Below are 17,898 nucleotides of genomic sequence, written 5' to 3'. Positions count from 1 at the left end.
TGGTCTCTTTCTAGTGGTGAGTGGGCGGCTCAGAGTCCTGCAGTTGACAGTTAGCAGCCGATTCTGGGATCAGTTTTTCCGCAGCAAAGGGACTGATGTGGCCCAGAGGAGGATGTGGATTCCTATGATGGATCATTGTTTAGGTTTGGGGAGTGGGTGTGTGTGTGTGAGCTTTTGTGTGTCTGCGTGCGTGTATTTGTGTGAGCGTTTCCGTGCCACTCCATGCAGGAGATCAAGGACCTGCAGTTCATGCATGCATGTTCACTAACAAACATCCACAATGGAAGCAGTAAACATAGGCACTAAACATCTGCACACACACACACACAAAAGGAAGCAGAAAAAGCACAATTTTAAGATCTCTTGTGCAAAAATCACCTGATATAACTGTCATTTTCTCACTTGGCATTAATGTGTATGTGCTGACCAATTAAAACCACGCTGCCCCATTATTATTGATATTTATGTTACCATATAAAAAGGAGTTAATATCTTCATATTAATGTTCCTTTATGTAGCAAGTACCAAAATAAAGAACGGAAACATCTGTATTACTTATTTTTAATAGGTTTATACATTGGTGTCTATGTTTTTGTCTGGTGGGAGTAATAATATGTTGGGAGTTACTATTAAAGTTGGAGATGTTAGCATGAGTGGCATAGCCTCGGCTACTGCTATTTATCTATTCATTTATATATAAAGTGACAGACGACCACATACACCCTTTGAATGATTCCAGAAAATCTACAGCTATCCTGGATGTTCAGGGTGAGCACGACTGATGACTGTGAGAGGATGAAGGTCTCATGTCCTCTTCTTTCAATGGGCGAGGTGCATTATTTCCCGATATCCAAATAACGGGTTGACATCCCTGGGGAAGTTACATAAAAGGATGAAAATGTGGGTCAGGCTTAGTAAAAGTTGCATTTGCCTTTCATTAAAACATTGCTGCACAAGAATGCTTGAAAAAAAGAGGCATTTTACATCCCTCTGAAAAAACTTATATTTGGAGATGTGAAGGATTCTGCAGGACTGGGATCACAAGACTTACAACTTAAAGAAGCCAGAGTTGAAACCCGTCAAAGGATTGATGTCATGCTCCATGGCTGCGAGGTGAAGTGTCTTGTGTTTGTACGGTGGTTTAGAGACTTTAAAAAGAGAAGATAAAATAACAATAATAATTCTTTGATTTTAAATGTAGGCATAAAGAGGATAAATATGCAGACACATTTTCTTTCCTATAGACATCTTTCTTCTTCTTCTTCTCCTTCTTTTTTGTTTTTTACAAACAGTATTTTTACTGTTAGTTTCATTACTTTTCTTTTTAAAGTCCATCCCAGACTTTAGACTTTAGACTCTGCAATGTTCCTACATTTCCGAAGTGCTACAGTGTGCCCTAACAGCCTCATCCAAAGCCAAGGTCAAATGAAGGGAGTGTCGTACAAGACAAAGAAAAACATCCTGGCATGTTTTCCCCCTTCAGCAAACTGGCAGCTGCCATGGAAACAAAAAGGAAACACTCAAGACTTCTGCCAACTTGTTCGACTTAAAGACGAGCAGCTTGTAGAGTCGTCTGAGCTTCTTTTAACTCAAGGCTCATTTTGTAAATCACTTTTTGTGCCTTTATCCATTTCTATCTCAGAGGAAACTTACTTTAACTTGTGAACAACTTCTTTAAGAGAAGACAAAAGCTGAGTAACGACTTGTGTCTGTGAGGGAAAGAGAGAATCGTATTGATTTTATTAAAAAAAAAAAGAAGTTTTAAAATTCCCAGAATACCTGAGGAGACCTTGAAGGAGTTTGATACTTGGAAATGCTAAAGATGGAAAAAAAAAAAACCCTTTTCCTTTACTTCTTAATTTTGTTGAGTTGATTCTAAAATCGTTTTTCACAATTTATATTTTAGAATACTGAAAAATGCTTTCTTAGGATCAGATTACCCAGAATATGTATGTGTTAATATTTTCTTAACTTCAGCTATGAAAACTCTGAAAATGCAACAAAGGAGTAAAGTTCTGGATGAAAATACGTTATATAGAAAGTTTAAATATTTCAGTGAATGAATCACAGAATCAAAAAGTGTTATTATTCCTTGGAGTTATTTAAGGACCCTTACTCACTTGGGATTCCTCAAGAACCTCTGAGAGCTCAATGTAGAGTAAAAGGTTACTGGAAGAACCTGTAATTCAAGAATGGTTCCTGGAGGACCCTATTTTCAGGCCTGACTGACAGGTTGCACATGTGTTTAAACTTTCTTTAAAAACGACTTTTGCTATGCACATTACAGTATAAGTGTACAAACACACACACACACACACACACACACACGCACACACACACACACACACACACACATATATATATATATATATATATATATATACACACACACACATATATATATACCGTGTGTGTGTGTGTGTGTGTGTGTGTGTATCTATATATATATATATATATATATATATATATATATATATATATATATATATATATATATATATATATATATATATATATAACCGACGTGAAAATGGTGTGGCAAGTCAGTGGAAACTAAAATCAGCACCATATATAGAGAATACATTTATAAATGACCTGCAGTGACCAATGTTCTCAAAGACAAAGCAGGACATCAGTGTTGCTGCTGAGAACAATCATTCTGAGAAGTCAAGTTAGATCAAAGGAGATGCTGGACCAAGATCAGCGCGAGTACGTAGAAGTGCATGTTTCTTCGTTTCACTCATGGTGGATTGTGTGCTCCTTCTGCTCATCTGCCTGTAAATGCATCCAGACACACGTGTAGTTTGTGTGGACAGCCTGTTAACTTTTAGTATTTCCTGTTGCTCAGGACCAAACTGTGGTATTAAAAGTATCAGGAAATGTAACAATTTACTAACAAACAAATACTGGCCAGCTCAACAAACCAGCTCCAAGAAATGAAGAATTGTACGATTAAAAGAATAATAAAGAGAAACTCCAATCTCTAATAGGGGAAATACCCAACTGTGAGTTTATGCATTGTAAGTTTATCATCAGGATACGAGCTGAGCACAGCCTGTGAAAGCTGGTTTCTTCTACATTTATTTATTTTAGTCTGTTCTCTTTCAAGATAAACTCATATATGGACAGTTCATCTGCCTCTGCAGTTAAATGAATGGACCAGTTAATATATTATAAAGTAAGAACTGGTACATTAATCCTAAATATCTTTCTTTCTCTCACCTCACTTCAACATGTACACTGAGATTTTGATCTGTGTGACTTTCAGGTTTCTTCAGCTTTTAAAAAATTACCTCTGTGCTGATATTCAGTGCTGGTCACGCTGCCAGCTGCTGCTGCTGCTGCTGCTGCTGGTGCAGGGAGTTAGGCTGACCTCTTGAGGAACATAATGGAAATTAATGTGAATGAAGATCCTGGCAAGGTACGAGAGATCGATCACAGCATTATAGTACAGAGCAAAGGCACATCTTTGCATCTTAAACAGGAGTTATGGTTTTATATTTTCAGTATATAACTGTATACAGCTGATAAAATGAATCATTTCTTTTCAGGGTCCTCAAAAGTATTTAACATTGAAGGAAAACATTGGAACTGGAGAGATCAAAAAATATTTATTCCCCCAAAGATTCTTTTCAGGTGTTTACATCATAATTTCTAACAAGACTGCATTTTGTTTTCTTGTTTGAGCAGTTGTTGAAATGGCAAAACTACAACATGCATCCCTCAGCCTGAAGAAAAGCCTCCCATTATTCTAACATTCAAAATCAGAAAGCGTATTATTCACCGTGCCAGACTTTGAAAAATGATTTGGTCCCATCTGGGTTTGATCCCCAAATTTTCACAATGGTTTCAGATTTTTTTCATTTTTATGCGTCATCTGCCCACGAAGGGAGATTCAGTGTATGAAACAGAAAAGCCTCTGGATTTATGGGACATTTTACTATGGCTCAAACACTAATACACTACATACTCTTACACATAATTTTAACAGCGACTGTCACATGAAAAATTATTGACGCCAAAAGAGTCACGATTCTTGGTTTGCTAAAACCTGGTTTTTACTCTGAATGAAGTTTTATTGACTGAGTAAGTTTTATATACAAACTGAAGACCTTTAAATCAGACTGAATGAGTTCAGACTTTGCATTAGAAACAATGAGAAACCTTAGCAGGGGTTTCTTCCGTTTTTAGATGTGCTATTTTTACATGACTCCACGCTGCATGTCGGACTGATGCAATACATGCTTGCCTGTCTTCACATGAAATCCTGAAAGAGATAAGTTGACCTCTCATATAATATCACAGCTTTTTGAATTTAAATGTGGCAATAAATAACTACCTAATGTTAAAGCTGGCATTTTGAGACATTTGGGAAAGCAGCTGAAATGTTTTAGACCCCTGTGAGCTGTAAAGTTTCCAAATATAACAATAAAAAAAAAAAAAAAAAATTCACGTATCTATCAGAGACAAAGCAACAGTTTGTGTGGCCGTGCACAAAGAGACTCTAGGTTGGCTGAAAGGACACACAGACACATCACACATGTATTCTTCCCTGCAGTATGTCTTTTTTTACTGCACAGCTGTAAAGTGTTTGCTGATGTGTTCGTGAGAACTGTCAGTGGGCGATTTACATGTCAAGCTAAAGCAAAAATATAATCCTGCTGATATGAAATCTCCGAGCCACTGTGCTGGGACGGCCGGGCTGCTTGTATGAGAAGCAGAGGACTTGTAATCTTTTCACTGTGACTCGCTTCTTCTGTGTGACACCAGGAAAGGGGGGTGGGGGGGTGGGGGGGTAATTACATTAATCCAAAACAAATAAATGTTTGGCAGTCCTTGAAAGGTTGTGGGAAATGGTTGGAGATTGAACCGAGCCTCCAGTCCCCAAACCTCAAGCTTTGATGGTTTTTACTTGACTCACAGACTGAGAACACAGATTTGATATCCAACTGGAGCTGAACCATAGACTGTATGACTGGTCCTCACTGCTTCTCTCTTTCCTCTCACCATTTGTCTTCCCTTTCTTCCTCACCCTCTCGCTCGCTTTCTCCTTTCCTCTTCTTCCTCTTCTTTTTTATCTCCTGCTCTCTGGTATTAATCTTTATATCAAAGTTATCATTTTTATTTTTTCAAAATATTTGAAAGGAACAAATGATTGAAAACAGCACCAATTAAACAAAAATAAAACTTCCTTTTGTTTTGGTTAGGAGGCTTAATAAAATGTACTTGGCATTGCCATTATTAAAATCAGAAGCTTATGATATTAGTCATTTTTTTCTCCCTTGAAGAATGACTCACATATGCAGCTTTGTTCAAAACTACTCGAAAAATGTTCTTCTATTTTTTTATTGGTAATTTGACTTAAGTGCCACAGATCTGCTTCATATTTGACCACGCTGTAGCATCAACCGAATCTATTTCTCTCAAGTTGGGTTTTGTTCATTGGTCCTCTACTCTGACTGAAATGTCTGTCGGGTGGATTACCACGTATCCAAGCCTACATAAAGTCACCTACAGTGTTAAACAAAAAATGTGAATAGGTTCATGGTCCACAGACTATGAATCCTAATCATCACCTTTTCCGCTGGTCCCAAAAACGGTCCTGTACAGAAATTCATGGTGAATTCTTGTAATGACTCATTTTTCCTCCAGTGTCACCATCAGGTTGATATTTGGGACTTGGGAGTGAAGCACACAGACTGATGGTAAATGCTAAAATGGCCTGTATTCGTATAGTGCTTTACTTAGTCCCTATGGACCCCAAAGCGCTTTACATTACATTCAGTCATCCACCCATTCACACACAGGTGATGGCAAGCTACATTGTAGCCACAGCTGCCCTGGGGCGCACTGACAGAAGCGAGGCTGCCGGACACTGGCGCCACCGGGCCCTCTGACCACCACCAGTAGGCAATGGGTGAAGTATCTTGCCCAAGGACACAACGACTGAAACTGTCAGAGCTGGGGCTCGAACCAGCAACCTTCCAATTACAAGACGAACTGGCAACTCTTGAGCCACGATCGCCCCATCAACAGTTAATTTGTGTTAGAACTGTAATGAGAACATATGGTGTTTCCCAGTTAAACGTTTACAAAACTAGTGGCAGTTATTCATTAACTGTCTATCTAACTATTTGAGTAGGCTGGACCCAGGTGAGGTGATGTGAGGCACACCCAGGGCTAAAACAGACAGACAGATGCCCATTCACATCCACATTTACAGCCATATTTACAGCCAGTTTAGAACCCCATTGCCTCACATCCATGTCTTTGGATAGTGTAAAGAAATCAGAGCACCCACACGTACTGAGCGCATGAAAACTCCCAAACCAACGATCAGGTTCAAACCTCAAACCTCCTCTCTGTGAGGCTTCAGTGCAAACCACTTGTTTTTTTTCTGTCAACTTCATGTACAGAAACACCCAGTAGTGTTTGTTGTTTACGTGACTTTGATTGTAAGGCCTTTGTTTTGATGTTTTTTTTAATGCACTGTCTTTCCATTCATTCTCACAGTGACAGTAAACAATCATACTTTATTGCCTGGTGCTTGTTCACAGCCAGCAAAGCCCGTAATGAAAAAGAATGAGAGCCAAACCCAAACCCTGCCGACCCTGTAACCTATCGTTGGGAAATACTTTCACTGCACCGTACAATAAGCGTGTGAGAAATATATGTGAATGGGACTCTTCTCACAGTATATCACCCAATACTTGTGGACCAATCTTGGGAACAAACATTATTCTCCCAGGCCCTGTTGTTTTATGGCTTACTTATACATGCTCTGGGCCATGACGATGATTTATTGTGATGGCTCACTGGAAGCGCTGCATAACCTAATTTGTTCTGGTTTTCCTGATTGGGAAGATTATAGGGCCTTCATTGGGATGGCGACAAATGTGTCACCACACATATCTGCGCACTGGCTCTGTCTCCTGGTTGTTATAAACACACGGAGAAAACAATCAGAAACATTTCTCGGTGCATGACTTTTCTGGTGAGATGGAGAGATTCATCTGATACGGCACTAATTTGAACGCTGCGGTGATACTGCGAACATTTTGGAGTCAAACAAACCTTTATGTGGGGCCGGTCTTTTCTTATCCACCGAACTGCAAGATAATAACGTAGTACATCTCGGCTAACGAAGGCTGACTGAACGGAGATGTGACTTTGACTGTATGAATTACATTTGTCATAACACGCAATTAAAATAGCATTACACTGTGATATATGAAGCAATCTTCAAAAAAAGATAAAAACAGAAACTGTTTTTTTTTGCTCTGGGAAGACATCAAAAAGAATAATGTACTTGTCGACAACTTTGTTTGCATTTTCTAAACTTGTTTTTTTAGCATCATTTTTTAAATTGCTTACTTTTTGAAGTTTTATTGTTTTAAGTTTTTTAGAGAGCTACTATGAACAACATATTATAGACTTTTGTTTGTTAGTTTTATTAAAATTTGCCTTGAGGAGGTCTGTATCTGGATGCAGTTAGGATGCTTGAGAGTAAAAATAAACAAAACGGAAAAGTTTAAAGAGACACAAAACCTCTGACTCCTGTGGTATGCAGGTCAGATTACCTGTTAAATAACAAAACACCAAAAAGTTAAGTCCTGGATAGGTTTGTAGGTCGTTCACTACAATGAAAAGTGGAAACACAACATGTGTGTGTGTGTATATATATATATATATATATATATATATATATATATATATATATATATATATATATAGCTGGATAGCGTAGTGGTTAGCCTTGGCCAGCCGCTTGAGGAGGTACACCAGAGAGATAGAAGGCAGGAGAATAAACCAGCTGTTCTCCACAGAACCAGCAAAGGTGTACTCTCAGTGGCAAGGGAACAATAAGAGAACAGCACCACCAAGGCTGGAGACGGAGCAATACTGGAAGAGCATATGGGAGAAGGATGCAACCCATAACGGCAATGCTCAGTGGCTAGAGGATCTGAGGGCAGACCACAGCGACCTCCCTGAACAGGGTCCAGTAACCATCACAGTGGCAGATATCCAAGAAAGGGTCTCCAGTATGAAGAGTTGGACAGCACCAGGGCCCGACATGGTTCACGCCTACTGGCTGAAGAAGCTGACTGCACTCCACGAGCGTCTGGCAGCACAAATGAACCAGCTGCTAGTTAACGAGAGACACCCGGAATGGCTAACCGAAGGCCGGACGGTCCTGATCCCCAAGGACCCCAAGAAGGGACCAGTCCCCTCCAACTACTGACCAATAACCTGCCTCAGTACTACATGGAAGCTCCTGTCAGGCATCATATCGGCTAAGATGAACAGGCACATGGGTCAATACATGAGCGGGACACAGAAAGGAATTGGCAAGAATACCAGAGGCGCAAAACACCAGCTACTGGTAGACAGAACAGTCAGCCGAGACTGCAAGACCAGACTGACCAACCTGTGCACTGCCTGGATTGATTACAAGAAGGCCTATGACTCAATGCCCCACAGCTGGATACTGGAATGCCTAGAATTATACAAGATCAATGGGACCCTAAGAGCCTTCATCAGGAACTCAATGGGGATGTGGCGTACAACACTAGAGGCCAACTCCAAGCCCATAGCACAAGTCACCATCAAGTGCGGGATCTACCAAGGAGATGCTCTGTCCCCACTGCTGTTCTGCATAGGCCTGAACCCCCTCAGTGAGATCATTAACAAGACTGGCTACGGATACCGACTACGGAACGGAGCAGTTGTCAGCCACCTCCTGTACATGGATGACATCAAGCTGTATGCCAAGAGTGAACGAGACATCGATTCACTGATCCACACTACCAGGCTATACAGCAATGACATTGGAATGTCGTTCGGACTGGAGAAGTGTAGTCGGATGGTAACAAAGAGAGGGAAGGTAGTCAGAACTGAGGGGATTGAACTACCAGAAGGCAACATTGCAGACATAGAGGAAAGTTACAAGTACTTGGGGATCCCGCAGGCGAATGGGAACCATGAAGAGGCCGCTAGAAAAGCTGCAACCACCAAGTACCTGCAGAGGGTCAGGCAAGTCCTGAGGAGTCAGCTGAATGGTAAGAACAAGATCCGGGCCATCAACACGTACGCCCTGCCCGTGATCAGGTACCCTGCTGGGGTAATAGGCTGGCCAAAGGAGGAGATAGAAGCCACTGACATAAAGACAAGAAAGCTCCTTACCATGCATGGAGGGTTTCACCCCAAGTCCAGCACCCTGAGGCTGTACGCTAAGCGGAAGGAAGGGGGCCGGGGACTGGTGAGTGTCAGCACCACAGTCCAGGATGAGACAACGAACATCCAAGAATACATTGGGAAGATGGCCCCAACTGACCGAGTGCTCAGTGAATACCTCAGGCAGCAGAAACCCAAGAAAGAGGAGGGAGACGAGGAACCATCATGGAAGGACAGGCCCCTGCACGGTATGTACCACCGGCAGATAGAGGAGGTGGCTGATATCCAGAAATCCTACCAGTGGCTGGACAAAGCTGGACTGAAAGACAGCACAGAGGCACTAATCATGGCAGCACAAGAACAAGCTCTGAGCACAAGATCCATAGAGGCTGGGGTCTATCACACCAGGCAAGACCCCAGGTGCAGGCTGTGTAAAGATGCCCCAGAGACAATCCAGCACATAACAGCAGGGTGCAAGATGCTAGCAGGCAAGGCATACATGGAACGCCATAACCAAGTGGCCGGCATAGTGTACAGGAACATCTGTGCCAAGTATAACCTGGAAGTCCCGAAGTCAAAATGGGAGATGCCCCCGAGGGTGGTGGAGAATGACCGAGCTAAGATCCTGTGGGACTTCCAGATACAGACGGACAAAATGGTGGTGGCTAACCAACCGGACATAGTGGTGGTAGACAAACAGAAGAAGACGGCTGTAGTGATCGATGTAGCGGTTCCGAATGACAGCAATATTAGGAAGAAGGAACACGAGAAGCTGGAGAAATACCAAGGGCTCAGAGAAGAGCTCGAGAGGATGTGGAGGGTGAAGGTAACGGTGGTCCCCGTGGTAATCGGAGCACTAGGTGCGGTGACTCCCAAGCTAGGCGAGTGGCTCCAGCAGATCCCAGGAACAACATCGGAGATCTCTGTCCAGAAGAGCGCAGTCCTGGGAACAGCTAAGATACTGCGCAGGACCCTCAAGCTCCCAGGCCTCTGGTAGAGGACCCGAGCTTGAAGGATATAAACACCCAGCACGCATGGGCGTGCTGGGTGTTTTTATCTATATATATATATATATATATATATATATATATATGTGTGTGTGTGTGTGTGTGTGTGTGTGTGTGTGTGTGTGTGTGTGTGTCAGTTTATATGTATGTATATTGTTTATATAGTGCTTACAGTATGTTCTGTGTCTAGCGCACTCTCAAAACAGCTAAAGGTGTAAGAAACAGTTGATTTGATCAAGTAATTCTCAGAAACTTTGGAAAGAGACCAGGCGCTAACTGAAAGATGCAGGAATACTGGCTGTCTTTCTAAAAAATCTCAAAATATGCAATAAATGAAAATGTCTTTTAGTTGAGTATGCATGTACTTAAATTAATTAAATTTAAATTTGAGATGAATAGCATATTGGAGAAAAAAGTGGAATATGCAATGTTTTGTCTAAATCAGAAGTACTTTGAACAAGGGGAGAGAACAGGTAAAATGTTGGCACACAGGGTTAAGCAGATAAAATCTAGTAACCTTATACCATCTATTTTTGATCCTAGTAATAATAATAAGTTGACTACTAGTAAAAAAGAAATAAATGATATTTTTACTAAATATTATCAGGAGCTGTACACCTCTAATGGACTGGTGGAGGAACAGAGGCTGTCAGATTTCTTCTCTTCTATTAAAATTCCCAGCCTGTCGGAAGATCAAAGAAGTATATTAGAAGGTAAGATTACATTAATTGAAGTTAAGCAGGCAATCGGCAGCCTTAGAGTGGGTAAATCTCCAGGTAATGATGGATTTCCATCAGATTTTTATAAGGTGTTTGTGGACGAACTAGCTCCAAGACTACTGTCGGTATATCAAGATGCGTTTCAAAGAGGGAGACTACCGTTTAGTATGCGATCGGCAGTGATCACGTTATTACATAAAAAAGGGAAAGACCCACAGCATTGTGGGAATTATCGCCCAATTTCATTAATTAATGTGGATGAAAAAATTATTTCTAAGATATTAGCTTTTAGGCTGGAAAAAGTTCTTCCGTATTTGGTGCATAGGGATCAGGTCGGTTTTGTGAAAAATAGAAGCTCTGCGGATAATCTACGTAGGTTATTGCATATACTCTGGAAGAGCAGGACTAAGCTAGACCCCGTCGTTGCCTTCTCTCTGGATGCAGAGAAAGCTTTTGATAAAGTTGAGTATCCTTTTCTGTTTCACACCTTGAAGAGATTTGGTTTCGGTCCCTTTTTTAGGCAGTGGATTCAGGTGGTATACACAGATCCAATGGCTACAGTTATTACCAATGGGATAATGTCACCCTCATTTTCGTTAAGTCGGGGTACTAGACAAGGTTCACCCTTATCACCTCTCATTTTTGCTCTGTTTTTGGAGCCTTTAGCCATAGCTTTACGTGAATGTAAGAAAATTAGAGGGGTGGATTTGGGTCAAGAAGAACATAAAACTTTTTTGTATGCAGATGATATTTTACTGATTTCAACTAACCCAGAACAGGCCGTTCCTGCAATTTCCTCAATTATTGATTCTTTCTCTGTAATCTCTGGATACACTGTAAATTGGTCTAAGTCTGAAGCTATGCCTATTTCTAAATTGTGTCCGCCTGTTATGAGGAGTTCATGGCATTTCAAGTGGATGCCCGAGGGTCTGACTTATTTGGGGATTAAATTGACCCCTGGTTTAGACAACATAATGAAAGTAAATATTTCCCCAGTGATTCAAAACATCCGTTCGCTGTTGCAGAATTGGGTTAAAATAAATCTGTCCCTTTTGGGCAGAATTAATTTGGTGAAGATGATTATTGCCCCTAAACTTCAGTACTTTCTTCACATGTTACCGATAGCAGTCCCACATAATTTGCTAAAGCTTTATAATACATGTGTAGAGGGTTTTGTGTGGGCAGGTAAAAAGCCATTGTTCAATCGGTCTAAATTATATGCTGCTAAAGAGAGTGGTGGGTTGGCATTGTCTAAGATGGTCTGGTATCATTATGCTTTCTCCCTCTCTCAGTTAGTTAAGATACATAATTCCTCTACTGATAAGCCATCATGGGTTGGGATTGAGGAAAGTCTTGTGGCCCCTTCGTCTTTAGAGGCCTTCCTTACTCAGAAGGGAAGGCCAGTACCGTTTAAAGATCCAGTACTGTCTTTCATGCAAGAGACCTGGCTTAGAGCTCACCAATATACCAACAGCAGCCCTTATCTCACCGCTAGAGCCTCTATTTGGTATAATAAGAAAGTATTAATAGGTAAGAAACCGGTCTGGTGGGAGACCTGGGCTAGGACAGGTATTAATCAGATGGGGGACCTATTTGGGCAGACTGGCATGAAATCGTTTGCAGAAATCAGACGAGAATTCAATTTGGATCCAAGGGAAATTTGGAGGTTTTTTCAAATAAGACATTGTATTAAAGCCATTTTGAAAAATAATCTAGACCCTCCATCTAGTGTTCAGAAGATGTTTGCAACCCCTGACAATAACAGAATCAGGGCATCTAAATTTTATGGGAGCTTCAGAGAGGCACACGCTCCCAGTTTGGGGGGACTGAGGCGGTGTTGGGAGAAAGATCTGGGTATCCAGATCTCAGAGGACAGTTGGAAGATGCTGATCTCATCATGGTATGTTTGCTCACCTGAAACACAGTCTCAACTTATCCAGTACAAGTTGCTTCACAGAAACTATTGGACACCTAGTAAATTAGTCAGGTTGAAGCTCGCAGATAAGGACATTTGTTGGAAATGTCAGCAGGAAGTCGGGACTCTAGTTCATATGTTGTATACATGTCGGAAAAATGATTATTTGTGGGATGGGATCATCAACTTGGTGAATGATATTTTTAAACTTAATCTGTCTAAATCTCCAGCTATATGCGTCCTGGGCCTACTACCTGACGATAACATTCTCTCAAAAAAACAGAGATTGTGGATGCGTCTGGCTTTCATAACTGGTTGCAGGGTAATTCTTAGGCATTGGAAGTCATCCAGCCCCTGTTCTTTCAAGGAATGGACCGAACAAATGTCTAGGATGGCATCATATGAACGGGTTATGTATAGAATGAAGGGAAGAGAAGATATTTTTGAGCAGGTCTGGGGTCCCTTTTTGCGGTACATTGACAATGTCTCTTAGACATTATGATAAATGGTCTCTTAGAGGGATATTTCATGTGTCATTGGTATTTTGGTTGTTGTCTTTTTTTTTTTTTTTTTTTTTTTTTTTTTTTGCACCAGGGGGTTTTACCCTTATTTGTTTTTGTTTTTGCTGATGTTTTCCAGGAGGCGGTGTATTATTTTGTTTCTCCTGGGTTTTATTTATTTTATTTATTTATTTATTTATGTATGTAATTTTTTTTTTTTTTTTTTTTTTTTTTTTTTTTTTTTGTTTGTTAGTGTGTTGTTTGTTTGCTTGTCTTAGTTTGTTTGTTTGTTTAGAAACGGATAGAGAACTGACAGTATGATTATTGCAGTTGTATATTTATTTATTAATGTTTCTGTCCATCCAAAATATTAATAAAAAAAAAAAAAAAAAAAAAAAAAAGAGTATGCATGTACTTAAGAACTGATTAAAAAGTCTCCAGGATCAGAAGAAGGGAGGATATGAGAATATGTAGGGGTCTTTAGCTGCTCCAGAGTGCAGGCTAACAGTGAAGCTGATAGTGTTGACATTTTCAAAGAAATTCATAAGACCGACCTCCTTAACTGGCTTTGAATGTCATCCTTTTTTTTTTTATTGTTAAGTATTGATGACTTTTATTGTTTTCTTTTCTCAGTTATATCACCTTCACTGCTTCTGTATACTGTTATTAACAGTTTTGCAGTTACTTCCGAATCACTTTGACTTGCACCAAATTGTTGGGAAGGTGATGAATAAATAAAATCAGACAGATTCTACGTTAAATCTGAGATCTTTTGCTTTTTAATTTTCCTTTTATTTTTATATTAACTGCATAAATGACATTTCATACCAAAAAACTGACTTTCTGAAATGATACTTAGTGGATTGCAGATTACACTGTGGTTCTTCTGGGCCGCTTCCAAGTGCAAATGTGTGTAATTGTAATGCGAGTGTGAACAGGATGTTCCTGCAGATGATACTGTATTTGTTCCTGGTGGGCTGTTTCTTAGAAAAAAATATAAAAAAAATAAAAGGCTTCTGAAAAAACACAACTTTTAGGAAACAAGGTTACAAGTACACCTTTACCCAACTGCATATATTAACGTTGTGTAATATACTGGGATATTTATAATTAGAGCTATTTTGTTGTATCTTGTAAATTTGTAATTCATTGTGTTATCTTGTCTAGCTTAGTTACTTACTCAGGGATTAATAAAGTATTCTGATTCTGACGCCATAACGTAACAAATTACACTATACATGTGTCACCCACACAGGTTTCTGACGATGAAACAATACTTTGCTCCACACGTTTCATTATTTTCCACACATAACTGAAGAAGTTACTTTCTGAAAAGTGTATGCTTAAATTATCTTTCTGGAGAGATATTGAGAGAGGCAGACTACAGTTGGAGAGTGTATACGTGCCTTCACCTCTGTGTGTGTGTGTGTGTGTGTGCGTCTGTGTGGGCTGTTCAAGAGTGGGCGAGTGATTGTATTTCTGTGTGGTTGTCTGTACGTTAGCTTGAGGTGTGCCTGGCATTTAGATTTAACCGTCAGCATCTTAACAAACAGCGTATTTACACGCAGACAACAGTTTGTCTGATTTCTTCACACCTCTTGTTGTTGAAAGAGCTCTTCACATCTACAGTAGATGGGTTGTCAAGGCACTACAGGGCGTGTTTCGTAGGGACGTAGAGTATTACACAACCATCGAAAGATCTCAGCGCTGATCAGACACCCCTGTGGAAAGTTCTTTGTACTCCTCCTCCAATATAACAACCTCTAACCTGCTCTTAGATAGCTGTGCTCTGTGAATGGAATTAACTTTGAGGTTCAAAGCAACGTTTTAAAATGCAGAATTACACAAGTGATTTACTGTAATGTAAGTTATTGCCTAAGCATAATCTGTTAAGGCTACAAACTGGTAAAGTGCAATCAACTGACTTCAAACTTTCGGCAACTCTTGCATGACACAAAAGTAAAAGTGCACAGAACTACATTTCAAAATGTCAAATGGGCCTTAAGAAGGAGAAACTTGGGGTTCGCTTTGGTCACTCCAGCCGAAGGTTTGTAGACATAATATCGAAAAGATTGCAACTCCTGAAAATTAGATTCTGCGACTGTGGGTTTACAAAATGTTTAATAATAAGTCAAATCAAGTCTGTTGTTAATCATAAAATAATTAAAAGATAATGTAAAACTGGGGATAAAAGTAGCATTAATAGTAGGGTAAGTCTGGCATCTCCTGAGCGAATTGCCAATTACAGAACATTAAAATCTAAAACTGAGGGGCAACCCATGAAACATCTGCTTTTGCAAAGCTTTCCTGAAAAGAAAAAAAAAATCATTACAGTAGTCAACTCTGTTGGTGATAAAAGCATTCATCTGCCTTTCAATATCTGGCCGCACTCCTGAGAAGATAAAAGCCAATTTTGTTGATTTTTATGATGTGAAACTCAAGACAGGATCAAAAAGCGCACCAAGGTTACTAGCTCGGGGCTTGATGTTCAGTGCCAAGGAGCTTCAGTTGGTGCACAGTTTCTCTCTCTGGGCCTTTGCTCCAGTAATTAACCACAGTAACTTTAATGTTTGAGCAAACTGCCAAAGAGCAACCAAGACCAAACGACACTGATGAGAAAACAATGTAAATCACCCCAAACCAAAAAGTACATCCTAAACTGGATTATTTCATGTTCATATCAAACTGATAAAGTGTATTTTCGAGTCATTAGAGCTACATCTTGATCTAATTCAGCAGCTGAATGATGTCACATACTTTTCGCGTGAGTGAATGAAACAAGGGCTGAACCGCGTTCTTTTTTTTATTGTCACTTGTAAAGATTACATACTTCAGTGAGAAAACCAAATAACATAAAGTTGCAAAACAACCTTCAGAAGAAATACTGCGTTGCAATTAATGAGTTATAAATTTAAGAGCGTCTAAGCTCTCTTATGATGTGCAACGAGTGAAAATTTGTACTTTTTCCCCTCTAAAATTTCACTCAACCATGTCTGACCGGAGGGAACTTTATGCAGTTCAATGCATCTTTTCATAAGACCTTCAAAAATGCATATTCCATTAGAAATGTAATCTCAAACTAAATTATTCCATTTGTTTTGTAAGTTTGGTCCTCAAAACAGCTTAAATTAAAGTTAAAAATCCAATTTCTTAATTAAAGGGTCACTCAGCAGTAACTACTTCTACTACAGTTTACCTGTTTTACTTCCTTCTGTAGTTAAATTCCTAAATTATTATTATTTTTCTCTCACTGTCTAATTGAGTGACAGTTTGATGCTTTTCCCTCTGCTGCCGTGCAAAGAATCACAAAAACCTGGATCTTTGGCACAAGGATTTCCATATCTGATCCTGTGGTTTAAAGAGGCATTTGGTGTGATCAGCTCATAACCAGGTGCAGGCAAAAGCTACAAAATACACGAACCACAGCCCTACCTGCCAGGTAGCAATGTGGTAGTCGTGAAATTAAATTTCCTCGGCAGCTCCCCGCCTGTGTCTTGGGGCTGAAAGCCGGGCTGTTTTATACATTGGAAGGCACAGGCACACAGAGATACCAAACCATCCTTTACCTCCTTTGATGTTGGCGGGGCACCTGAGGGGGAGAATATGGAGAATGTGTTGATTACAGATTCAAGTATTCAGTACACACACCGATGCTGCGCACAGTATATAGCAGGAGGCTCGGCGTAGCAGTTTGATAGTTTGTGGTGAAAGTGCTGGCAGGGGCACAGCTCTCCTCATCCTGCCAAGTCTGTGGTTTCATATTGTGATTATCAGCTGCAGATGTGAATCAGAGTATAAGCTATATAGGCTGTTCTTTCTCACTTTGGTCAAAAATATGGGCTTTATCTGGGCTTTTTTTTGAGTATTGTATGTCAGTTGCTGAATGCCTTTATCCATGGTACCTTAAATAAGCATAGATGGTGCAGAGCCTTTAAGGCTTGGCTCCAAACACCAAAATACCAGTGTTCAGTTAACACCATGAGCCTCACAATTAGCAGTATATCAGTTCCCCCCCCCCAATATTACACATACCGCATTTGGTTTTGAACAAAGCCAGAACAGGTGCACAAACTTTTAAAACAAAATCCAGTTGCAGGAGATGACAGAGTGGCATAAATTGCTTGTGTATATATTAAGTGAGTTTTGCTGACCCTCTGCTGATTTCCTACTGGGCGTCTGTCTTTGCACAGAGCAGCTATGTAACATGTAAAAGTCAACCAATGAAGGAGCAGAGGGCACCACTACAACTATTGGGCAATGCTATAGCATTACCTCAGTTTCCACAAAACAAGACGGCAGGTGGCTGCCTGAGCGACAAAGCAGTGATTATCAGCACATCTCTGGGAGGCAGGCAGATACCGAGAAAATGACTGTTAACCAGCTTACGCTACATTTCCTTGGACGCCATGAATGAGAGATAAAGATCGCTGCATCTGCTGCACACATAGTGCCACATACAAACACTACATCTCTCTCACTCTCTCCCCTCACGCACACACAAACGTGCATAGACACACTCATGCTGAAAATGAGTCACCGCTCCACTTGCAGCACTCTGACCACAGTTGAGCCTTGACATTTTC

General features: G+C 40.3%; 1 long non-coding RNA gene across 1 annotated transcript; it reads right to left on the bottom strand.

Annotated features, from left to right (window-relative positions):
- Positions 1-553: 553 nt before the first annotated feature.
- LOC146566058 (uncharacterized) lies at positions 554-17,314 on the bottom strand. The gene is made up of 4 exons (XR_014894183.1): positions 16,748-17,314; positions 3,294-3,375; positions 1,052-1,148; positions 554-871 (listed from the first exon to the last, which is right to left on the bottom strand). It is a non-coding gene; the product is annotated as an uncharacterized LOC146566058 (long non-coding RNA).
- Positions 17,315-17,898: the final 584 nt, after the last annotated feature.

The sequence above is a fragment of the Mchenga conophoros genome, linkage group LG10 (assembly GCF_057382185.1).
Source record: "Mchenga conophoros isolate Kocher_MC1m ecotype Shallow Benthic linkage group LG10, M_conophoros_male_GT1.1, whole genome shotgun sequence".
Classification (NCBI taxonomy): domain Eukaryota; kingdom Metazoa; phylum Chordata; class Actinopteri; order Cichliformes; family Cichlidae; genus Mchenga; species Mchenga conophoros.
Note: the sequence above shows the minus strand (reverse complement) of the source record. Positions and strands in the feature narration are given on the sequence as shown.